This window comes from Bos indicus, chromosome X (assembly GCF_029378745.1).
Source record: "Bos indicus isolate NIAB-ARS_2022 breed Sahiwal x Tharparkar chromosome X, NIAB-ARS_B.indTharparkar_mat_pri_1.0, whole genome shotgun sequence".
NCBI lineage: Eukaryota > Metazoa > Chordata > Mammalia > Artiodactyla > Bovidae > Bos > Bos indicus.
The window spans coordinates 137,528,414-137,555,434 of NC_091789.1; the positions used below are offsets into that span (position 1 = coordinate 137,528,414).

General features: G+C 39.5%; 1 long non-coding RNA gene across 1 annotated transcript in view; it reads right to left on the reverse strand.

The window, feature by feature from the left end:
* Positions 1 to 34: 34 nt before the first annotated feature.
* LOC139180896 (uncharacterized) overlaps positions 35 to 27,021 on the reverse strand; it is a 103,180-nt gene continuing 76,193 nt past the window's right edge. Inside the window, exons 3-4 of the long non-coding RNA XR_011565098.1 lie at positions 20,647 to 20,718; positions 35 to 7,021 (exon numbers count right to left, since the gene is read on the reverse strand). This is a non-coding gene — a long non-coding RNA (uncharacterized lncRNA). The remainder of the gene's footprint in view (positions 7,022 to 20,646; positions 20,719 to 27,021) is intronic.

Sequence of the window (27,021 nt, forward strand, 5' to 3'; positions counted from 1 at the left end):
TCATTTTCTGAGAATTGTCTGGAAAAGACTTCATTACTTGGTGGTGGTGGCAGGAGCACTGTCACTAAAGATTTAATATTTGGAAATGCCAAAATTGTTTTCATTTTCTCTAATTTTCATGAATTCAATCAGAAGAGACTAAGAAAAACAGTTAAATCCTAGCATAGACTTCAAAGCCCTAAGATAATCATGGCACTGTAGCAAGTAAGAAAGATAAATATAAAACATACTCTCAATGAATAGGTGAAGCAGAGGGGATTTTTTTAAGGAAGTGAAATTATTCTATGTGATACTGTAATGGTGGATACTTGTCACTATACATTCATTAAAATCCATAGAATATACAACATCAAGAGTGACACCTAGTGCAAACCATGGTCTTCGGTGATAATGATGTGTTAATGTTGGTTCACTGATTTAAAAAAATGTACCACTCTGGAGGTGGATGTTGATGGTAGGAGAGGCTGTGGGAATGGAGGGGTTAAATGGGAACTTCTCTGTACTTGATGTTCGATTTCACTCTGAAGCTACAACTGAACCTACAAGTGCTCTAAAAATGAAGTCTATTAATAAGAGGAGAAAAACAGTTTCTGCCATCTGGGAATTTTTATCACTTGTTTAACAAATAGTTTCCTGGGTTTCCTTTTTCTATTCTTTTACATTCCATCTTTCCATGTCTTTATGCTTTATATGTCTTATAAATGGCACATAGTTTGGATTTGGGGTTTTATTTAATCTAGGAAGCTCTACACTTAATGAGGAATGTTGAACCATTTATACTTATGATTACTACAGATACATGTGGATTTCTTTTCATTATTTTGAGTGTTCTAGCTACTTCAATTTTTCTTTGCTTTTTTTCCCGTTCGCTTCTTTTTTCCCCTCTTTTTCTATTTTCCATTTACTTGGAAAATATACATCTTATTTCAATTATTTTAGTAGAAAGATTTAATATACCTACCTGACTTTAATATTTTGAGTGTAATCACACGATTAGACTCCTCCTGACAATGCAAAGTACTCAGAATTCTGTAACTCAAGATATATATCCCTAGTGCTCCATGAAAGGTCATATACTATTTAATTCTATTTTATTTATACTTTATACCACTTTATGCCCCCCTCCACTGTCATAATTGCTCTTATTATTATGGGGTTATTTTCAGACAGTCATTGGATCTTTAAAATTACCAACCTGTTTGCCAATTTCTTTGCTCAACGTGACTTCTTAGATATCGATTCTTCTTTCTAGGTTTGATTTCTTTCTTATAGAAGTGCATCTTTTAATTTTTTTAATTTTAAATTTATTTATTTTTTAATGGAAGGATAATAATTTTATAGTATTGTGTTGGCTTCTGCCAAACATCAGCATGAATCACATATAGCATCTTTTAATATTAAGGGTTTGCGAATGGTCAAGTCTTTCAGATTTTGTTGGGAAAAAATCTTTATTTCACTTTAGTCTCAATAGATAGTAGCATGGTTTTTTAAATTTTCCTGCTAGTCATTTGATTGTTCTTCCTTTGTCTACAGTATCTGACTCTTAATTCTCCCCATCCTTTAAATTTTCTCCTTCCAAATTTCACCTTAGCATATGTTGAGCATTCTTACTCTCCTTCACTTTCCTTTAACCTGTATTTCACAATTTCTCTTCTTTTTATGTATATAAGCTAAATTCTGGTGAAATATTTAAATCTATGTTCTAATTCCCTATTTCTTTAATTATGTCTTATCATAATGACTCAACTTGGCTCAGCTATGACTAGCATTTATACAGTGAAATTATTGAGCTAACTAGAATTATAATGAAATTATAGTGGGAAAATGAGTGTTTATGAAATGTTAAATGTTCATTTGTGTGGTGGGGGTGAATAGATCTGAAAGAGCTAAGTCTTGACTTAGGATACTGAAAAAATAATTAGATAATTCCTACAAGTTAAAAAAGAATAGACATCAAAAAAATTAAGAAGATGAAAAGTTACCTTTAAAGAAGGAAAAGGAGTAAAATAGAGGCTGGGGACTGATATTTAGTCATAATAAGTCTTGGGAATAGCAAGGAGAGATAAGAAAGATAAGAGAGATAAGAAAGCCTTCCTCAGTGATCAATGCAAAGAAACAGAGGAAGACTAGAGATATCTTCAAGAAAATTAGAGATACCAAGGGAACATTTCATGCAAAGATGGGCTCAATAAAGGACAGAAATGGTATGGACCTAACAGAAGCAGGAGATATTAAGAAGAGGTGGCAACAATACACAGAAGAGCTATACAAAAAAGATCTTCATGACCCAGATAACCACAATGGTGTGATCACTCACCTAGAGCCAGACATCCTAGACTCTGAAGTCAGGTGGACCTTAGGAAGTATCACTACGAACAAAGCTAGTGGAAGTGATGGAATTCCAGTTGAGTTATTTCAAATCCTAAAAGATGATGCTGTGAAAGTGCTGCTGCACTCAATATGCCAGCAAATTTGGAAAACTCAGTAGTGGCCACAGGACTGGAAATGGTCAATTTTCATTTCAATCCCAAAGAAAGGCAGTGCCAAAGAATGCTCAAACTACCTCACAATTCCACTCATCTTACACGCTTGAGAAGTAATGCTCAAAATTCTCCAAGCCAGGCTTCAGCAATACGTGAACCGTGAACTTCCAGATGTTCAAGATGGACTTAAAAAAGGCAGAGGAACCAGAGATCAAATTGCCAACATACGTTCAATCATCGAAAAAGCAAGAGAGTTCCAGGAAAACATCTATTTCTGCTTTATTGACTATGCCAAAGCCTTTGACTGTGTGGATCACAACAAACTGTGGAAAATTCTTCAAGAGATGGGAATATCAGACCACCTGACCTGCCTCCTGAGAAATCTGTATGCAGGTCAAGAAGCAACAGTTAGAATTGGACATGGAACAACAGACTGGAAAGGAGTACCTCAAGGCTGTATATTGTCACCCTGCTTGTTTAACTTATATATAGAGTACATCATGAGAAATGCTGGGCTGGAGGAAGCACAAGCTGGAATCAAGACTGCCGGGAGAAATATCAATAACCTCAGATATGCAGATGACACCACCCTTATGGCAGAATGTGAAGAACTAAAGAGCCTCTTGATGAAAGTGAAAGAGGAGAGTGAAAAAGTTGGCTTAAAAGTCAACATTCAGAAAACTAAGATCATGGCATCTGGTCCCATCACTTCATGGCAAGTAGATGGGGAAACAATGGAAACAGTGGCTGACTTTATTTTCCTGGGCTCCAAAATCACTGCAGATGGTGACTGCAACCATGAAATTAAAAGACCCTTGCTCCTTGGAAGAAAAGCTATGACCAACCTAGAGACCATATTAAAAAGCAGAGACATTACTTTGCCAAAAAAGATTCGTCTAGTCAAGGCTATGGTTTTTCCAGTGGTCATGTATGGATGTGAGAGTTGGACTATAAAGAAAGCTGAGTGCCAAAGAATGGATGCTTTTGAACTGTGGTGTTGGAGAAGACTCTTGAGAGTCCCTTGGACTGCAAGGAGATCCAACCAGTCCATCCTAAAGGAAATCAGTTCTGAATATTCATTGGAAGGACTGATGTTGAAGCTGAAACTCTAATACTTTGGCCACCTGATGCAAAGAACTGACTCATTGGAAAAGACTCTGATGCTGGGAAAGATTGAAGGCAGGAGGAGAAGGGAATGACAGTGGGTGAGGTGGTTGGGTGGCATTACCAACTCAATGGACATGACCTTGAGTAAACTCCAGGAGTTGGTGATGGACAGGGGAGCCTGGTGTGCTGCCGTCCATGGGGTTGCAAAGAGTCAGACTCGACTGAGCAACTGAACTGAACTGAAGTCTTGGGAAGTATTCAACGCTTTAAATTATACACAAGAATAACAGACAAAAAAATTTTTTTTTCAAAAGTGGCTGAATGGAAATGAAACTTTTGAGAAGAGTAGTGCATATTTAAATATCAAGTAAGAGGAATGAATAGGTGGAGAGAGTATTTTTAGAAAATGAAACTATTCTTTATGATACTACAGTGGAAGATACATGTCATTATACATTTGTCCAAATCACGAAGAGTGAACCCTCATGTAAACTATGGACTTTGGGTGATTGTAACGTGTCGATGTAGGTTCATCAATTGTAACAAATGCACCACTCTGGTAGAGGTGTTGATAATGGGGGAGGACATGCATGTTGGGGGAAGTTTTGCTGTGAACCAAACACTGCTGTAAAAAATAAAGCCTATTTTATCTGCAGTCAATTCTGAATCTTTGCTAACTACGAATCTTTTACCATTAATTTTCCATGTTGAAATTTGTAAAAAAGAACCCCCTAACGTACCTTTGTTTCTATATCCCATGTTGTAATTTATAAAGTTTGCAAAATATAGAAGTACCAGTGGGGAAACCTGTGTTAATAAAATGTCTTAATGTGTTTAACTGCTGTAAAATATTAAGACATTTAGAAAAATAAAAATTTTCAATAACCGGTACAGTAGTAAATCATTTGGTGACCTAACAAATTTGGAGAAACTCGTCCACCATTAAATTTTTGTTTACTTGACTGAGCACACACACACTTACCTGGTTAAGAAAACAACTTTCTGTCCAAAGTGGCTCACAGAGAAACAGCAAGGTGGTGAACTCTGATAAAGTACATGTTACAGTGTTTCTATTTACTCAGTAGAGATTTGCTAATAGAAAACTGGTTTGGTTATAAGATAAATCCATTTTGAAGATCTAATATACACCTTGCTGGTTATAGTTAACAATACTTTATGATATACTTTTAATTTATTAAGAGAGTAGATCTTAAATATTCTCACACATACACACGTACTGGTAACTATGCAAGATGCTGGATGTGTTAACTAACCTCGTTTCATAGCATATACATATATCAAATTATGTCGTACACTTTAAACTTAGTGTTATTTGTCAATTTTATCCCAATAAAGCTGGAAAAGAAAGAAAACACAAATTGGACTCCCTCCCCCAAAATGAAGGAAAAACTATTTTTTGGGGAAAAAAGAGAAGTGAAAGAATTCAAACCAGCACTGTCCAAAGGAATGTAACACAAGCCATACGTGTAATTTTAATGTTTCCAGCAGCCATATTAAAAAGTGACAAGGAACAGGTGAATATTTTATTTAATCCAATACATCCTAAAAATCATCATTTCAACATGTAATCAATATAAAAATATTAATGACAGATTTTACATTCTTTTCTGTACTAATTCTTCAAAATCTGGTGCATACTTTACATTTATAGCACATCTCAGTTTGCACTAGCCAGATTTCAAGTGTTCAAAAGCCACACATGCTAGCATCTACTATCTTCAATAGCATAGGTATAAACTCCCACCTTTTCATGTTCAAACAAGACTCAAAATTGCAGAAAGAGAATTTACTACAAAAAATGGCAGAAAAGCAGGAAAGACTGATCAGAGGTGCCTATGTTAGCATTTCAGACAACAGGGCTTTCCTTTGTATTTCCAAAAGTCCCCTTGATCAGGATTGATCTAGAGCAGGGTCAGCAAATTTCTTCTGTAAAGGGCCAGATAGTAAATATTTTAGACTTCGCAGGTCATATGATCTCTGTTGCAACTACTCTACTCTGCTGTTGCAACAAGAAAGCAGCCATAGACAACACATTAAACAAATGGGCATGGTTGTATTCCAACAAAGCTTTAATTATGGGCACTGAAATTTGAATTTCAAATAATTTTCATGTTGTGAAATTTTTGTTTCAAACATTTAAAAATATAAAACACATTCTTACCTCGTGAGCCCTAACAAAACAGGTGATGGGCCAGACTTGGTCCACTGGCTGTAGTTTACCAACCCCTGACCTGGAGGACAGAGATTAAGAAAAGGGAGTGCTAAGAAATTGTTTTAATTACAGACATTTGTCAAAGAATGAAAACCAGTGCTTTGGAAGCTAGAAGACAGAGAATGTGAAAGGAATACAGAACTTAGTGTTCAACCATCTCTGTTTTGACATTCTACATGCTTGTACCCTAGTCACATTGATTCTTCTCTGGTCCTCAGCATTTTCTTGTCAGCTAGATGATTAATTACCATGGCAACCCCAATGAGTCCAACAATAGCTCATATACTCATACTGCATTAAATCAAAATTGGTAATATTTTAAACAGAGTCAGGGAAAATTTACCGTTTAAAATAAGAGAGGAATGGCTTTCTTGAGAAATAAATAGGATTGCAGAGATCTATAAATAGCTTTAACACTGCTATACTAATTTGGAAACAACTCTTACTATAAATAAGTCAATTATCATGCATTACAATAAAGAGACATTATATGTGACAGCCCTGAGGCTTAATTCTAATTATTATTTACATGTTAAAGAAATAATAGATGCATATCTTGAAATACTCCAATTTTCAGATTCTCCACTGTAATTAGCGAAAATATGTGTAGTTGTCCAGTATTTCACATTATTTCTTATTTTCTCTTATTTTACAAATCTTCCATTAAGTAAATCTCAAGAAGGCAAACTCAGCCAAACTTTTAACCTAATGTAAAATAACTGCTTGGATATAAAACTTTAGTTGTGCTTCTTAATGAATTAGAATTCACAATTAAAGTGTAAATGGAAAAGACGATTTGTTGATCCGATTTTTCTATTAACATTAAGATGACTTTTCCCGTCATGACTTACCCCAAGAATTTCAGCCAAAAAAAAAGAAAGAAAGAAACCAGCAACAGAATTAGCTGTAAGTTGCAACTTGAAAGAGACGGTATGAATTGGTTTCTTTCAAACTATTCTTACCTCTATCTCTTTTCCCTTGACTTTCTTTATCATAAAGTCTAAAAGGCTAACAATTTAAATTCCACTGTTAGAGTTCACCATATCATTAGGTTCTTGCCACAAGATAAAGGCTAAAGAAATCCCTGAGCAGAGTTACTTTACCTGACTAAACATAGTAGAAGCCCTTTGTTCCTCTCTCTTCTCCCTGTCCGGAACAGAGAAGTAATTCTTGGAGGCATGGCAGCCATCTTGCAACTCTGGTGACAAAGACACTTGTTAAGAGTGGGAAAATAGGAAGCTAGAAAGAGTCTGGTGGCTCAGAGGTTAAACCGTCTGCCTGGAATGTGGGAGACCGGGGTTCGATCGCCGGGAAGATCCCCTGGAGAAGGAAAATGGCAACCCACTCCAGTACTCTTGCCTGGAGAATCTCATGGAGGGAGGAGCCTGGTAGGCTACAGTACATGGGGTCCCAAAGAGTCGGACATGACTGAGCGACTTCACTTCACTTTACTTCAGAAAGAGTCTGGATCCCTTGATACCATCTTTGAGCCCTGGATAATAATCTGGGAAGTCTTCCTTGGCACTTCTTATTTTGTGAAAATAGTAACATTCTTTCATACTTCAGTTCAGTTCACTTCAGCTCAGTCGCTCAGTCGTGTCCGACTCTTTGCGACCCCATGAATCGCAGCATGCCAGGCCTCCCTGTCCATCACCAACTCCCAGAGTTTACTCAGACTCATGTCCATCGAGTCAGTGATGCTATCCAGCCATCTCATCCTCTGTCATCCCCTTATCCTCCTGCCCCCAATTCCTCCCAGCATCAGAGTCTTTTCCAATGAGTCAACTCTTCGCATGAGGTGGCCAAAGTACTGGAGCTTGGGCTTTAGCATCATTCCCTCCAAAGAACACCCAGGGCTGATCTCCTTCAGAATGGACTGGTTGGATCTCCTTGCAGTCCAAGGGGGTCTCAGGAGTCTTCTCCAACACCACAGTTCAAAAGCATCAATTCTTCGTCACTCAGCTTTCTTCACAGTCCAACTCTCACATCCATACATGACTACTGGAAAAACCATAGCCTTGACTAGACGGACCTTTGTTGGCAAAGTAATGTCTCTGCTTCTCAATATGCTATCTAGGTTGGTCATAACTTTCCTTCCAAGGAGTAAGGGTCTTTTAATTTTATGGCTACAGTCACCATCTGCAGTGGTTTTGGAGCCCCAATAAATAAAGTCTGACACTGTTTCCACTGTTTCCCCATCTATTTCCCATGAAGTGATGGGACCAGATGCCATGATCTTCGTTTTCTGAATGTTGAGCTGTAGGCCAACTTTTTCACTCTCCTCTTTCACTTTCATCAAGAGGGTTTAGTTCCTCTTCACTTTCTGCCATAAGGGTGGTGTCATCTGCATATCTGAGGTTTCTGATATTTCTCCCGGCAATCTTGATTCCAGCTTGTGCTTCTTCCAGCCCAGTGTTTCTCATGATGTACTCTGCATATAAGTTAAATAAGCAGGGTGACAATATACAGCCTCGACATACTCCTTTTCCTATTTGGAACCAGTCTGTTGTTCCATGTCCAGTTCTAACTGTTGCTTCCTGACCTGCATGCAGGTTTCTCAAGAGGCAGGTCAGGTGGTCTGGTATTCCCATCTCCTTCAGAATTTTCCACAGTTTATTGTGATCCACACAGTCAAAGGCTTTGGCATAGTCAATAAAGCAGAAGTAGATGTTTTTCTCGAACTCTCTTGCTTTTTCGATGATCCAGTGGATGTTGGCAATTTGATCTCTGGTTCCTCTGCCTTTTCTAAAACCAGCTTGAACATCTGGAAGTTCATCGTTCACGTATTGCTGAAGCCTGGCTTGGAGAATTTTGAGCATTCCTTTACTAGCGTGTGAGATGACTGCAATTGTGCGGTAGTTTGAGCATTCTTTGGCATTGCCTTTCTTTGGGATTGGAATGAAAACTGACCTTTTCCAGTCCTGTGGCCACTACTGCCACTCATCATACTTACACAGTCATTATTTTTGAGGTTTTCTGGGGTTTGGGGGGTTTTATTTTTGTAGCTAATTTTATTTGTAGCTGGTAGACAACTAAAACCAAGGCAGGATTACTTCCCATCTACTATATACCAGTGGTTCTCACACTAGAACACAGATCATAATCACCTGGAAGACTTACTAAAATTCAGATTGCTAGGGTCTAGCCCCAGTTTCTGATTCAGTAGGTCTTGGATGGCTCACAGGAAACTGCATTTCTAACAAGGACCCAGGTAATGCAGCTCTGGCTGCATCAGGGGCCACACTTTAAGGACCACTGGATTACACAATAGCATTTCATAACACAACACACAACACAACACTCTATAGCATAGCATACCACAGAACATCACAGCACAGGATTGCATAATATAACATAACATACAGAATATAACAAAACATCCAACTCTCCAGGTTTCTATTTCCCTGTTGCTTTGCTTTTTAAAAAATAAATTTCTGCCTGATCTCTAGACCAAATATACTCTTTAATAATCTTAACACCACATGTAAAATAAGTCACAACAAGATCAGCAGATGTTATAGTTCTGCTCCTGCCTGAAGCTAGAAGATAGGGAAAGAGCCGTCTAGCACTTGCCAGGCTAGACTATTTGCCGTGTCATTTCCTGGCACATAATTATGCTGCTTGCTGACAACTATTCTACCTTCTGTCCTTCTGTTAATTGTAAATGACAGTTTGGAAGCTGTTGACTGAAAATTCTGAAAAAAGAAACATTTACAAGGAGAGGCAAGGATAAAATCATGATCAGTTTAGACCAGGTGCTGATAAGCTAGACCTGAGAAACATTGTCAAGTTAGCACACTGTGAAAGAGATGCCATTTCCTGTACCTTCCTCTTCCCCACTTCCACTCCTATGACCCAGAGTCTCAAAGCATGTGATTCACTCAATAATTCAAATGAGTCAGAAAGACCAGTGCTTGGAAGACTTTTGCTACCTGCTAGAATAACAATGGTTGAATTTTATACTTAGGGTGAAGAGAAAAAGTTTCTATCATGTCCATATGTTGCCCTATACCCACAGTCTGCCCCCCTCCCCATAATGACCGGCTTCAAAAGCCCTCAAAAAGAGTCATGCTTTGAGAAAAGTGATTCCGCCATTTTCCAGGTCAAGTATGTGGTGTACTTTAGCTCTCACCCTCCCCCCCACTGCCCGCCCCTCTCCTGCTCAGGAACTGTTCAGAATAATCCTTCTGCCCTAGTAGCTACATGCTTTAAGCCATGCTTTGTTAACCAACTAGGAGAGATGGATGAGTCTAATTCACCGATCACTCATCCACTCCCCATTGCTTCCAGGAGCTTAGTGAGTGGGACAAAATAACTAGTGTGAGTTAAATAATCAAACCTGGTCGGGCTTCATGGAAATTCAGAATTTGGGGATCAGAGTAAAGCTCATTAGTCCTCCTAGAAATAACATCTAATACCCTGACCTTCTTTTACCTCTGCGCCACCCACTGAGCTAAGAACTCAGGTTCCCAGAATATACTCCTATGATCACCTACACTCCTTCAAACACTTGCAGACTTCAGCACCAGGGATTTCTGGTTTTAAACCTTCTCCAGTACTCATTTTAGCATTCCAACAAGTTTCGACTCTTTGCATTTTCCGTGAGAAGCCTGAGAATAAGAAACAGAGTATAGAGCCATCTCTCACTGTTCCTTCTTGATCTAATTTAGCTTTTCAAGTGCAGTCAAAGCTCCTAAGTTTCTCTTTAAAACACCTCGAGTTGCAACTGTTTTCAGGTATACTTTATATAAAGTATTGTACTTAAACCACAAATTATAAGAAGCCAAGCATTAAAGGGAGGCACAAAGTATCCAAGTAGAGTGACTGTAGAGAAAAAGTCATCCTCAAATGCTGCAAGGTAGCGAGGGCCTCATAGTGGATTTGAACTTGCAGGAAGGATAGAACATCACTCCAAAGAGAAACTTCTGAGAGATGTGATGCCAAGGAAGGAAGCATGAGGTAAAGCGGAAAGAACATGGATTTGGGGGCCACACAGATCTGGGTTTGAAGCCACTGCCTAGATGTGTGAGTTGAGTGAGTTACTTCAATACTATGAGGCCTCAATTTCCTTATGTGTGAAATAAGAATAATAATACTTCTCTTGAAGGACTGTCCTAAAACTACTAAAAAATTTTAAAAGGGTGTAAAATATCAACATATAGCTCAATCAATGAAGTTATAATGGTAAAATCTCGAGTGTGGGCTTAAACATGAGGTATATCTGGTAGGACCAGTTTGGCTGGGGTGAATGCTTTCCAGAAAGGACTCAGGGGGACATTAAAAGAAAAAAATTTGAATCAGTAAATAAATGCAGATTTCAGCTGTCCTTGAATTGTACCAGGCTACAGAGTTCAAACTTGACTCTGGAGACAATATAAATATGAAATCTATCAAGGATTTTTTAGGAAGGGAAGTGACATGTTCATACCAGTAATTAAGACTCTTCTTGTACTGACTGGAACTGAGGAGATTAGATGTTATTCTCAAGTGGGTTAATTTCCCTTTCATGACAAACTTGTGTTCTACTCCAGCAAAGTATGTGGGTCACTGTGGCTCTAGTAGTTAGGCTAAGCTAAGTAACAAATTAACTCCCAATCTCAGTGGCCTGACCCAACAAAGATATATTTTTTCTCAGACTTCACACCCAGCACCAGTTTATGGGACTCTGCTCCATATAGTAACTCAAGAATCAAAGCTGATGGAGGTGCCACCATTTTGTCACACCGTGATCTCAACACAAGATTTCTAGGGCTACTGCAAGAAGGGAAGAAACAGTTGAGAGGCGACACAGAGACCTTATGGCCAGGTGTGAAAGTGCCACATTTCACTGCTGCCCATATTCTATTGGTCATAACTCAATCTCAACCTAACTGCCCAGGTGGCTGGGAAACACAGAGGAACACATGCAATGTTAGGCAAGCAGCTCTCTGCCACCAGGGAGCCACAGGGAGCCATCCCTTCCTTTATACTCTTCCCTTATGCAATTGCAGGCCCACCACCCTAAAGGCTCCTTAGAGGCTGTAGCATGTGAGGCCTTCCTCAAAGTTCTCTTTAAGTCACTAAGTTGAGCTCCATTCCACAAGTGCAGTTCAATGTACTGAGCTACTGAGAGTACAAAACAGACAGATCGAGAAAACTTAAGGATAAATGAATGTATTTCAGATGTGTCTGCTCTTCAGAGCTGGCAAAGTATGCATAAGAGCTGAGTAAACTGGAAGGCCAATGTTGTAGTTCTAAAACAAATTCACTGTAAAGATTCCAATGCCTTTAATGCAGTGATAAAGTACAGATGTTCAGCATGTCGAGAACATAAAGAAATTATAAACGCACAGTGGAATAACACGCCAAAAGTGAGTGACTACACGTGAATTATTCCAACTAATCCATAAATAAAAACATATGCCAATACAGTAGTCCCTGAAGAACAAGGAGATATATGTCATGTGTTTACAAAAATTCTAGGTGAAAGTTTGAGAACTTATGAAAGTGGGATCTTTACTAAGAACGACTCTCTTGATAAGAATGTTTGTTGCTGCTGTTGCTGCTAAGTCGCTTCAGTCATGTCCGACTCTGTGTGACCCCATAGACAGCAGCCCACCAGGCTCTGCCATCCCTGGGATTCTCCAGGCAAGAACACTGGAGTGGGTTGCCATTTCCTTCCCCAATGCATGAAGTGAAAAGTGAACGTGAAGTCGCTCAGTCGTGTCTGACTCTTCACAACCCCATGGACCACAGCCTACCAGGCTCCTCTGTCCGTGGGATTTTCCAGGCAGATAAGAATGTTTACTAAGTGCTAAAAATCTTACAGCTGCTTTGCATGGATTAGTTCATCTTCACAACAACCTATGTGTTGATGTTATCATCATTTTACAGATGAAGGAAGTAACTCATTCAAGGCCTCCTAACTAGTAAGTGGAAGATCTAAGATTCAAACCTAAGCAGTCTTTCTAGAGAAACTGAACTTCATTATTGTGTTTGGCCTCTGATACAAATGAACCATATCCGGAATTCTGCAGGCCCACTGAAACCTTCTGAGGTAACCTTAAAAACCCCATTATGCTCTCCAGCATCTGGCCCAAAAAACAGAGTCTTTAGATAGCATCTTCACAAAGCTCCTCATATGGCTATTTTGCCTCTAACTGATTCGACTTGGGAGAGACTGAAAGAGGTCTGTCTAAGAGGAATCAGATTATCCTGCTAAACGTGGGCAACTAGCAACAGAAATTAAAATATCACAGACACCATGAATCAAGAGACTTGATTCATGTCCTGAGACTTGAATTCTAGTCCTGAGTCTACACTTTCCTAGCTGTGTAAACAAAGTCACAAATATTTATTGAGCATTGTTCTGGCTATCTGGGATTTCCCTGATGGTTCAGTGGGTAAAGAATCTGCCTACAGTGCACGAGACACAGGTTTGATCCCTGGGTCACAAAGATCCCTGGAGGAGGAAATGGCAACCCACTTGAGTATTCTTGCCTGGAAAATTCCGTGGACAGAAGAGCCTGGCAGGCTACCATCCATGATGTTGCAAAGAGTCAGGTATGACTGAGCACATGGCACTGGTGATTGACTTTTTAGTAACAAAACACCCCCAAATTTAGTCACTTCAAACAATCATTTTGTTGTATCTCATGATGTTATGAGTCAGGAATTTGGCAGTGCTCAACTGATTCCTCTGCTCCTCATGTTATCAACTGAGATTACTCAGTGGTATTCAGCTTGTGGATGGGCCAGTCTGGAGGGCCCCAGATGGCTTTTTGCAGATGTCTGGCAGTGATAGCTGTAAGGCTAGACTCTGCTGAGACTGTTGACTAGAGTTCTGTACATGGACCCTCCAACATGGTGACCTCATGATAGTCACAACTCTTATAAGTTGACTGGTTTCCCTCAAGGTAAGCATTTCAAGAGGCTTGGAAAGCTACAAGGTGTATTATTTCCTAGCCTCAGAGTTTCAGAACACCACTTCTACCACGATTTATTGATTAAGAAAGTCATCAAGTCCAGTTCTAAATGAAGGGAAGAAGAACTCAGTGGGAGGAGTCACAAAAAAGAAGCCATTTTTTAAAAAACTGAAGTACAGCTGACTTACAATATTGTGCCAATCTCTGCTACATAACAAAGTGACTCAGTTATATGCATATGTACATTCTTTTTTATATTCTTTTCCATTATGGTTTATCATAGGATATTAAATATAGTTTACTGTGGTATACATTAGGATCTGTTGTTTATCCATTGTAAATGTAATAGTTTGCATCTACCAACCCCTGACTCCCAGCCCACCCCTTTCCCTTCCCATCCCCACACCTCGACAAGCACAAGTCTGTTCTCTATGTCTGTGAGTCTGTTTCTGTTTTGTAGATAGGTTCATCCGTGCCATATTTCAGATCCCACATGTAAGTGACATCCTTGATATGTCTTTCTGACTTACTTCACTTAGTATGATAATCTCCTATTGTATCCATGTTGCTGCAAATGGCATTACGTCATTCTTTTTCATGGCCAAGTAGTATTCCATTGTATATATGTACCACATCTTCTTTATCTATTCCCCTCTGTTGAGGGACATTTAGGTTGTTTCCATATTTTGGCTCTTGTAAACAGTGCTGCTATGAACATTGGGGTGCATTTATCTTTTTGAATTATACTTTTGTCCAGGTATATTCCCAGGAGTGCAATTGCTGGATCATATGGTAATTCAATTTTTAGTTTTCTAAGGAACCTCCATGCTGTTTTCCATAATGGCTGCACCTATTTACATTCCCACTAACAGTGTAGGAGGAGGGTTCCCTGTTCTCCACATCCTCTCCAGCATTTGTTCTTTGTAGATTTTTTTACTGATGGCCAATAGGACTAATGTGAGGTGGTACCTCATTGTAGTTTTGATTTGCATTTCTCTAATAATCAGTGATGCTGAGCATCCTGTCATGTGCCTACTGAGTCATCTATATGTTAAAAGAAGCCATCTTGAATCTATTGCAAGCAACCACTCTATGCCAAGCACCATACTAGTCATCAGTTCAGTTCAGTTGCTCAGTCATGTCCAACTCTTTGTGACCCCATGGACTGTAGCACGCCAGGCTTTCCTGTCCATCACCAACTCCTGGAGCTTGCTCAAACTCATGTCATACATACATTCGTAGATATACAAGGTCCGTGTTTTCCTGGGTTATATGTGTGCTTTTCAATATAAAATGAAAAATTTTTATTATGATATTGTATATTTTCTTTGATTGTTCATTTAAGATAGGGCTTCCTCTTGATTCTCCAGGAGAATAAACTGGTCCAATAAAGAACCAGACAGTAAATATTTTGGTTTTGCAAGTCATACAATCTCTGTTGCAGCTACTCAACTCTACTGTTCATAACCCCAAGCAGCTATACACCACATGTAAATACATGAGCATGTGTGCATACTCAGTCACGTCCAACTCTTTGCAACCTCATGATCTGTAGCCTGCCAGGCTCCTCTGCCCATGGTATTCTCCAGGCAAGAATACTGGAGTGGGTTGCCATTTCCACCTCCATGGGAGCTTCCCAACTCAGTGATCAAACCTGCGTCTCCTGCATCTCCTGCACTGGCAGGCAGATTCTTTACCACTGAGCCACCTAGGAAGCAAGTGAGAATGACTGAGTTCCAATAAAAGTTTATTTACAAAACCAGGCATTGGTCTTGATTTGGCTTGCAGAACATAGATTACCCACCCCTGGTCTAGTAGATAATAGGTGCTCAAATAACTATTGGTTGGATGGACAAATTTTAAAGCTTGGAAAATACTAGTATGAGCTTTCATTATTTCAAATGCCCATCTGTTCCTTTTCACACAGGATTCAAGAAATCCACTGTCATTCAGGTCAGCCCCACAGGACCTCCATGGATATCAAGAGTCTAGGCAAAAAGGGATCAGGCCATGTAACCCATAATCTAAGCCTGGAGTTGGAAAATCAGATTAAAAAAAAAAAGTTCCAAGTAGACAGATCAGATGTGGGAGATAAGCAATTCAGCTTAATAACTCAGGAACAATGGGACAAAGTGTCAGTTTTATCAACTGGCATCATTTCTAAGATTCCATTTATGGGAGGAAATGCTGCCAATTAAATAATGAAACACCCTAGTCTATAAGATGCATCCCAATTTTAGAGGGGTTAACAAGTGGGAAAAAGTGAATGTCAAAGAACCAATGAAATATAAATTTTCTCATTCATTTGTCCACAAAACAAACAAAAGCAAAGTATCATTTATAGCATCTATAAGTCCCAAGCACTTTGCATAAATATTTCTGTGCAACCCTTACATCCATTTAGAGTGGTTCATTATTCTCTGCTTTTTACACTCCTGCCTCCCTAAACCACATGTGGTTTCTTGGATAGACCATTCTCTTCCCACTCCAGGTATTCTGCAAATGCTATTGCTTCTCCCTGGACCTGCATCCCATTCCTATAGTTCATCCTTAAACACTTTCAGGTATCAACCCTTTTGTTTCTGACTCAAGAAAACATTTTCTAAGCACAGTGCTTATGTGGCTATAGTTCAGCAAATCTAAGATGTCCTTAACTCTAAAACACACAACTATTAATATTTTCTATACCACTAAGAAAGAAAAACACAACATTAAATCATGATCTACTATCAGGCATAATACACATCTCAGTTTCACAGATGTTAAATTGGGTGTGTGAGGGGGGATGTACGCTTGGAGATGATGAAATCTGTTAGTTCAGTACAAGTCAGTGATTTTCAAAGATTTAATACCTGAAATAAAAGGTGATGCCTCCTTCCATACTGTTTGTCTTTCAGTACAAGGGATGAAATGAAGGAAATCTTACTCACAAAAATTCCTAGGGAAGCCGCAAATGGTGGCAAGAAAGCCCCAGCTAAGAACCACTGCTTTAAATGATGGGTCTGAAGGACACCAACGGTTGTGGGAAGACCAGTCAGGAAGTAGTTACAGAAATCGGGAAGAGAGAGTCATGACATGGAGTAGTGTGTGGTTTCAGTTCAGTTCAGTTCAGTTCAGTCGCTCAATCGTGTCCGACTCTCTGCGACCCCATGAATCGCAGCATGCCAGGCCTCCCTGTCCATCATCAACTCCCGGAGTTCACTCAGACTCACGTCCATCGAGTCGGTGATGCCATCCAGCCATCTCATCCTCTGTCATCCCCTTCTCCTCCTGCCCCCAATCCCTCCCAGCATCAGAGTCTTTTCCAATGAGTCAACTCTTCCCATGAGGTGGCCAAAGTGCTGGAGTTTCAGCAAAGTACTGGAGTTTCAGCCTCAGCATCAGTCCTGCCAATGAACACCCAGGACTGATAGAGAGAGAGAAAAAAAAAGTCATAGTTGTTAACTTTCTTTATACCAACCTATCTGATAGGTACTATTAGCACCATTTAACAGATGAAGAAACTAAGGAATAGAGAGTTTGAGAAACTTGTCCCCAGTGGGAGAACCAAGACTCAAGCACAGGCAGCTGGAATATATTCTTTTAGAGCCAGAAATCAACAAGACTGAGTGATGACATTAAGTGAGAGAAGGAAAAGGGGAATAAAAAGGTTATTCCAGTTTGGGGCGTAAGTAATGGTGGACAGAGGTGACATTTACTGAATGAAGAATACTGTAAGAGGAACAAATTGTGAGAGGAGAAGAGAGGGAGTCAAAAATTCCATTTTGGACAATGTTACATTTGAGGTGCCTATGAGACATTCAATAGAGGGATCAAATAAGCAGTTGGTATGGCTCAGAACTATTCTGAATAAAAATTCTAGCGTTGTCCCCATTTAAAGTTTTAGTTCTAGTTGTGGATAAAATCATTTACACAGAATGGAGAATGAGAAGGAAAATTGTATAACTTTCCAACTGCTTTATCTGCTTCCTTTGGCTTTTTTCTCCTCTCCTGAAAAACTATCTGGCTGACTAGCAACTCTTTTAAGGAGATGTACAGAGGATGATATGGTTGGATGGCATCACCGACTCAATGGAAATGCGTTTGAGCAAACTCTGGGAGAGTGCAGGACAGGGAAGTCTGGCATCCTGCAGTCCATGGGGTTGCAAAGAGTCGGACGTGACTCAATAACTGAACAACAAACAACAACAAAGGCCAAGTTCGGCCTTTCATCCATTCCACCCTGTTCCATTATTCAACACATCACCATTATTTGGAATCTTCTTTCCAGGAGATGGGTAACTCCAAGAGGTCTATAGTGCAGACCATAAACAGTTCTCAAAATCTCAGACTGGTTAAGAAGAGGTAGCATAATTAGTGAATAAGAGTTCCATCTCTGATGTAACAATGCAAGGGTTTGAATCCCAGATCCATAATGTATCACCACATGAACGTGGGGAAGTTACTTAAGCTCTCTAAACCCTACTTTCCTCATCTGTAAAAAGGGCTTGATAATAGCTCCTGAGCTCGCCGGCTTATTTTGAGAGAAAATTCATCCATGGCACATATAGCAAGGTGCCTTGCCCATAGTAACTGCTAAATAAATATTAGCTTTTCTTATTAATTCAGATGAACATAGTAAATGGGTCATGTTGCTTGTAAAATTTCTTTTAAGCTAAGTCAGTTCTAAACACTGACAGATTAAAAAAGAGAATGACAGTTCTTTAGCATAATTAGGCAGAGAAACACTAAAAGGAGGTGAATTTCTGCAGCATTCTCATGCTCATGTGAGAAGATATTGTCAGGAGGCCTGAAAGAGCTCTCTGCCCCATCCTCACACTTCATATTTCCTGATGCATAAAATCCCATTTGCACAGGACAATGCCTTCTGCTCCTGAGTTCAGGGATTTGGGGAGAAGTAAGTCAGTAAATGTGTTGAGCTATTTCAAATTCTGAAAGATGATGCTGTGAAATGCTGCACTCAACATGCCAGCAAATTTGGAAAACTCAGCAGTGGCCACAGGACTGGAAAAGGTCAGTTTTCATTCCAATCCCAAAGAAAGGCAATGCCAAAGAATGCTCAAACTACCACACAATTGCACTCATCTCAGATCAGATCAGATCAGATCAGTCGCTCAGTCGTGTCCGACTCTTTGCGACCCCATGAATCGCAGCATGCCAGGCCTCCCTGTCCATCACCCACTCCCGGAGTTCACTCAGACTACGTCCATTGAGTCAGTGATGCCATCCAGCCATCTCATCCTCTGTCGTCCCCTTCTCCTCCTGCCCCCAATCCCTCCCAGCATCAGAGTCTTTTCCAATGAGTCAACTCTTCGCATGAGGTGGCCAAAGTACTGGAGTTTCAGCTTTAGCATCATTCCTTCCAAAGAAATCCCAGGGCTGATCTCCTTCAGAATGGACTGGTTGGATCTCCTTGCAGTCCAAGGGACTCTCAAGAGTCTTCTCCAACACCACAGTTCAAAAGCATCAATTCTTTGGTGCTCAGCCTTCTTCACAGTCCAACTCTCACATCCATACATGACTACTGGAAAAACCATAGCCTTGACTAGACGAACCTTTGTTGGCAAAGTAATGTCTCTGCTTTTGAATATGCTATCTAGGTTGGTCATAACTTTCCTTCCAAGGAGTAAGCGTCTTTTAATTTCATGGCTGCAGTCACCATCTGTAGTGATTTTGGAGCCCAGAAAAATAAAGTCTGACACTGTTTCCCCATCTATTTCCCATGAAGTGGTGGGACCGGATGCCATGATCTTCGTTTTCTGAATGTTGAGCTTTAAGACAACTTTTTCACTCTCCACTTCCACTCTCATCAAGAGGCTTTTTAGTTCCTCTTCACTTTCTGCCATAAGGGTGGTGTCATCTGCATATCTGAGGTTATTGATATTTCTCCCGGCAATCTTGATTCCAGCTTGTGCTTCTTCCAGTCCAGCGTTTCTCATGATGTACTCTGCATATAAGTTAAATAAACAGGATGACAATATACAGCCATGACGAACTCCTTTTCCTATTTGGAACCAGTCTGTTGTTCCATGTCCAGTTCTAACTGTTGCTTCCTGACCTGCGTACAAATTTCTCAAGAGGCAGATCAGGTGGTCTGGTATTCCCATCTCTTGGAGAATTTTCCACACTCATCTCACACGCTACTAAAGTAATGCTCAAAATTATCCAAGCCAGGCTTCAGCAATACGTGAACCGTGAACTTCCAGATGTTCAAGCTGGATTTAAAAAAGGCAGAGGAACCAGAGACCAAATTGCCAACATCTGTTCAATCATTGAAAAAGCAAGAGAGTTCCTGAAAAACATCTATTTCTGCTTTATTGACTATGCCAAAGCCTTTGACTGTGTGGATCACAATAAACTGTGGAAAATTCTGCCCTGAGTCTTTCCCAGCATCTGGGTCTTTTCGACTGAGTCAGCTTTTCACATAAGGTGTCCAAAGTATTGGAGTTTCAGCTTCAGCATCAGTCCTTCCAATGAATATTCAGGATTGATTTCCCTTAGGATTGACTGGTTTGATCTCCTTGCAGTCCAAGGGACTCTCAAGAGTCTTCTCCAACTCCACAGTTCAAAAACATCAATTCTCTGATGCTCAGCGTTCTTCAAATAGTTGATGGCACACAGCAAACTCAAGTTTTGCTTTTTGGAACTTTCTGGAATATTTTAAAATACTTTTGATCTGTGGTCAGCTAATTCTGTGGATGTGGAACTTGTGGATATAGAGGGCTAACTTTATAGTAGAATGGACAAATAAAATGTAGTAGATTCTACTACTGCACAGCAATGGAAAAGAGTAAACATCTGATACACATAACAGCATGGATGAATCTCACTCATGATGAAATAAGTGAAAGAAGCCAGATAGAAGCGTATCTACTATATGATTCTATTTACAGTAAGTTCAAAAACAGGCTAGACTCACCCAAGATGATGCAGGACAGAAGAGTAGTAACCCTCAGGAGTGTTCTTCTGAGGTTCTGGGAATGATCTTAACCTGGGTAATGATAATACAAGTGGATGCATATATAAAAATTCATTATGTTATACACTTAAGATTTTTGCTCTGTATGTCTATTTACTTATTTGTTTTAAATCTCAATTACAAACATTAAAAAGTCCCCCCAGTGATTCTTAGATGTGACCAGAATTGAGAACTACTGCCATCAGGCTACCAGGTCTGCCAGAGTATTGTTCTACCCACACCCAGCTTTGTCCTTAGGTAACAGATTTTGCCATGTCATTCTTTGCTCTCCTAAAACCACTCAAAACACTCCTGAGAGGCTAACAGAGAAAGCACTAAGTGCATCATTTAAAATTCCTAGCAAGGCTATTATCTTCACTAATTCATCTTTTCTGTACTTTGCAATTTCTAAGAGATGAGAATTTTCTTGTTAGTCCTTAAACTCTATAGGTCCAAATGTCCAGAAAGAAATCTATGGCATCACTGCTGACCTCTTAACATTCCTCTGGTTTAGAACTTTCTCTTCTATACTGCAAGCCCATGCAAAAAAATTAAAGAATAGTGGAACTATGTAGAAGCCAAGAAATAATCCACTCTGAGGCCCAGACAGGAGAACTGATTTGTCTTATGTCACCCAACAAATCAGTAATCTGACATTCTCATACACTGATGATCTGACACTTTTCCATTAACATGCATTTTTGAATAAGAAATGCTGTCCCCAAAGTCACCTGGTGAAACGCCAACAGTAACAGCAAAGGCTTTGGGAGATTTGGTTGTTGTTCACTTAATGTTTTTTTCATCCAAGTGTTAACTAAAAATGCATCTTCTATTTCTAGCATTATACCTGGCCCAGTGACATGGCACCAATAATCTTGCAGTCCCTATGTGCCTGCGGTTACTCATTTGAAGGTGCCAGAGTATTGCAAACTAGCTCAATCTGCAGTGAAGAGAGCGAAAGAATGGGGCAAGTGTTATGGTGCAAAATACACTAATCAGAGTTCCAGTCTGAAATCTGCCTCCTACCAGACCCTAAGCAAATCATGAAAACCCCAAGAGCTTCAGCTTGTTTATCTATAAAATGGGAAAATGAGCTATGGTTCAAGCATTTCACTGACTTATTTTAAGTATCAAATGAGACAAGGTTTATGAAACTACCATAAGCCTCTACCAAAACACACAAGGCTTCCTCCTTTTTTTTTCATGATACTAAATATATCTGTGAAGTCAAAGGAGGAGAACAAAGCTGGAAATGTGCTGATGGATGGTTTTTCTGCTAAAATATTTGCCAGCAAAAGACATCTTGTTAACAAGCTACTCTGTATACTGTAACATATATTTCACAATTTATCTACCTCCTGCAGGCTGTCAAAATAATTGGCTTATAATATTTCTAAAATATAGTCAGCCATCTCTGGATTTATTATGTGTATATCCATTTGCATAATGATGACTGAATTTACACATCATGCATCTTTCCAGACTTTAGGTTTCCATTACTCTTTCTCTGAAAATCCACAAGTTTTGTTACAAAATGCAAGAGTCTTTAAGCATGGTTACCATTTTCTTCAGCATAAAAATAAGTGACGGAAGCAGTGCTCCACTGTTACCCTGGAGATGAGAGACTAGGTACCATTGATAACAAGCTTGGAATTTCTTCCATTGGCCAGTGAAGAGGTGGTTCCAGATTTGCTGCTCAACTCTGTCAAGGCAGCAACCCCAACCTCAGTAAGTTGACAGAACACTTGAGGCAGAGGCACTGTTGCCCATCATTATTGTATCTGCTATTAGGAAAAGATTTTAGTAGCCCAATCCAAGCTAAGTGGAAACACAAAGGTGGTGGCCCCAGTAGACGGTGATGGCTGATACTGACGACTGGCTATCCCAAAGCCATCCCCAGCCCATTCTCCCTTGCTGTGTTACACTACAGAGAGTGGCAAGTCAGAAGCTTTCCCATATTCCCTTGCAGCTCTGGTTTGCTATATGACCCAGCTCTGGCCCGTGAGCTACAACCGAGTTTTTCAGCTTTTCTTTGCCCATAAAGTCTATCTCATTATAGTCAAATTACTGTGGTTTGAAGTCATTTGAAATATTTCTTCTCCCTGTACTTTATTATTATTATTATTTTAATTTGGTCATGCCACATGGTATGTGGGACCTTAATTCCCTGACCAGGGGTCGAACCTGCAGCCCCTACATTGGAAGTGCAAGCATAAACACAGGACCAGGAGGGAAGACATTTTCTCTGTGCTTTTGCCACTAACTTACTATATACCTTTAGATTTGTTTCATTTGTTTTTGATTTTTAGGAAATGCTTCTAAATTTAATTTTGTTTGCTGCTGCTGCTAAGTCACTTCAGTCATGTCCGACCCTGTGCAACCCCATAGACGGCAGTCCACCAGGCTTCCCCATCCCTGGGATTCTCCAGGCAAGAACACTGGAGTGGGTTGCCATTTCCCTCTCCAATGCATGAAAGTGAAAAGTGAAAGTGAAGTTGCTCAGTCGTGTCCGACTCTTTGCGACCCCATGGACTGCAGCCCACCAGGCTCCTCCATCCATGGGATTTTCCAAGCAAGAGTACTGGAGTGGGTTGCCATTGCCTTCTCCGTTAATTTTGTTTAGAGTTATGTAAAATATTTACATGATTCCAAAGTCAAATCTGCAAAACATAGTAAATTAGAAAGCCCACTTTCTATCCTTGTCTCTTCTACCTGGATTCTTCCTTATGCGTGGCTATTTTAAAGATTTTGGCTTACTTTTCCACTGTGTGGTTTTTTTTGAATTTTAATTTTTAAATAATTATAGTTTTACAGAAAGTTCCAAACATAATAGAAACCCCTTATATACCTTTCATCCAGCTCCCCTAATGTTATTGTTGTTTAGTCACTATGTTGGACACTTTTGCGACCCCCTGGACTGAGCCCACCAGGCTTCTCTGTTCAAGGGATTTCCCAGGCAAGAATACTGCAGCTGGTTGCCATTCACTTATCCAGAGGATGTTCCTAACTCAGGGATTTAACCCACGTCTCCTGCATTGGCAGGCAGATTCTTTACCACTGAGTCACCAGAGAAGCCCTCCGCTAATGTTACATCTTACTTAACCACGGTACATTTGTCAAAACAGAGATTAACATTGGTACAATACTATTAACCAAACCACAGATTTCTTTAGATATCATTATATTGCTGTTGTCCCACTAACATCCTTTTTCTGGGCCAAGATCCTGCATTACGTTTAGATGTCATGACTACTTAGTCTTCTCCAATCTGAGATGGTTTGCCAACCTTTCTTTGTTTTTTGTGATTTTGACACCTTTGGAAAGGACTGGTCAGTTATATTATGTAACATTTCATAATTTGAGTTTGAATGATGGGTCTTCATGGTTAAATTCAGGTTACACGTTTTTGACAAGAAAATCATAGACGTGATGCTATACCTTGTGCATCGTGTCAGGCATATGATGTTAATTACCAACATTACCAATGAGGTTAACTTGGTAAAGGTGGTGTGTCACAGGTCTCTCCACTGTAAAGCTATTTTTCCCTTTATAACTACTAAATATTTAGGGGAGATACATTAAAACTATGCAAATATCTATCTTATTTCTACCCAAACTTTCATCCACTAATCTTAGCATCCATTAATAATTCTTGCCTAAAACAATTATTAGCATAGCTTTCAACAAATGGTGATTTTTCTATTTACATCATTCTTTCTATATTTGTTATTGAAACTTTATTAAAAACAGAACTTTCCTGCCTCTTTCACTTTAAAAAAATTTTTATTTCTTTATTTTTGGCTGCACTGGGTCTTCGTTGCTGTGCAGGCTTTTCTCTAATTGTGGTGATGGGGGGCGAGGGGGCTACTCTTCAATGTGATGCGTGGGCTTTTCATTGCAGTGGCTTCTCTTACTGCAGAGCATGGACTCTAGGGCATGCAGACTGCAGTAGTTGCAGTATATGGGCTCAGTAGTTGCAGTTCATGGGCTCTAGAGCACAGGCTCAGAAGTTGTGGTGCACGGGCTTAGTTGCCCTGTGACATGTGGGATCTTTCTGGACCAGGGATCAAACCCATGTCCCTGCACTGGCAGGAGGATTCTTAATCCTCCTGAACTACTGAACTACCAGGGAAATCCAGCTTCCATTTATTATTTTACCCAATTTATTTACATCAGTATGAATTCATGGATATTCATCTCATTCTATAGGTTATAATCCATTACTATCATTATTTTTTTTCTTGCTCATATTTTCCCAGACTTGGTCATGAAGAGTTCCTTCATGTTGACTCGCCTGTCCTTTCAATACATTTCCATGATTTTTCGGCACTTCTATTTTCTGATACCACAAGATGTTTTGGCTCTTCCTGTATCCTCCCTGCCCTAGTTCTGAATTCAGTCATATCTGTAAGGAATCCTGGTTCCTTTTATTGGAGAATAGATTTGAGCATTATGTGTGCTTCTAGCTACTGGCTACTGAACTTCATCAAAATTAAATTATTTTGCTTTGCAAAAGATACTGTTAAGAAAATTAAAAGCCACAGATTGGGAGAAAATATTTCTAGAATGTATATCTGATTAAAGACTTGTCCCCAGAGTATTAAAAAAAAAAAAAACTCTCAAAAATCAATAGCAAGAAAACAAACAACTCAATTAAAAATGGGCCAAGAATTTGAACAGACACTTCACCAAAGAAGATGCGTGGGTGGCAAATAAGCATATGAAAAGTGACATTGTTAGTCACTTGAATATGCAACTTAAACCACAATGAAATACCATTATATACCTATTAGAATGATCAAACTGAAAATCAAAAATAACTCAAATATCCTCCATTGGAGAATATAGAAACAAACTGGTATACATATATAATGAAATCTACTTAGCCAGAAAATGGAACAAATTACTGATACATGCAACAACATAGATGAATTTCAAATGCACTGTGCCAGATGAAAGAAGCCAGACCAAAGGCTATATCCTATATGATTCCATTTACATGACATCCTGGGAAAGGCAGAGAGATCAGATCAGTGGTTATCAGAGGATGGAGTTAGGGGAGAGGATAATTACAAAGGCACACTAGGAAATTTTAGGGAATATTCTATATCTTGCTTGTCATGGTAGTTACAAAACAGATATAATATGTCACAGTGGGTACATGCATTTGTCAAATTTCATAGACCTGTATACCAAAAAAAATGAATTTTTCTATATATAATTCATTCCTCAATAAAAAGGGGGGAGGGGAAGCAGGGCGGGATGCAAAGAAATTCAAATCACATCTCTGAAACTCCAGATTATCTATGTCTAGTCAAACTGCCCACAACATTTAACAGGGTGCCTTAAATTTTCTATAACTTTTTGTGCTTCTGTGATCAGAGGCCCGGAAATAGCCATGAAACATCATGTGAATAAAGTAACTTGTACATTTGGAACAGGATTTTACAAGAAAAAATGAGAAAAGCAGCTATTCTTCTACGCTGATAAAAGGTGTAAGAAGCAAACCATGTTAAAAGGCTTAAAGACCTAAGCTCCGGAAATCTTAATTTAAGAGACACAGATGGGCCAATCAGTGCTTTTGAATAAAGGACAGAAAATCTTCCCCAGCTTTGTTCAGGGCAATGAGTCATTCTGAGTGAATCTGTTCAGAACAACAATTTAGCAAGGCCACAGGCATTGCTCATTACGGAGGTGGGGAAGAGGTACAGGCCCACTCTGAAGAAGAGCTGTCCCCTCTGTCTTCTTGAAACCTGAAGTCAGGTATGTTCGTGTCCTAACATCCTCCTCCCATCTTCCCATCAAGTCCACCTCTTCTCCCTCGAGTGCAAATCCCTCATAGCCCCTTCTGCACCAATGAGGACAGTCTACAAACTGCAGCCCATCAGCCAAGCCCAGCCAGCTACCAGGTTTTGTATGACCTGTTAGTGAAGAGTGGGTTTTTACAATTTTTTAATCATTGAAAAAAATTAAAAGAAGAATAATATTTCAAGAAGTGTGAAAATTAAATGGAATTTGAATTTCAGGGCCCATTAATAAAGTTTTAGTGAAACATAGACATGCCTGTTTCTGCATTGCCTATGAATAGTTTCACAACAGCTGAGCTAAGAAGCTGCTAAAAGGACCATGTGACTCACAAAGCCTAAAATATTTACTATCTGCCCCTTTACAGAAAAAGTTTGCTGACCCTTAATTTAGGCATTTTCATTCTGTTGCTTCTAAGTTGATGTCTAGACTATAAATTTATAAAAAGATGAGTTCTAGAAGCATCCTTTACACAGTAGATCATGTCTCTATGACATCGTAACAAATTGTGCTCAATACCTTTGGCTGCTG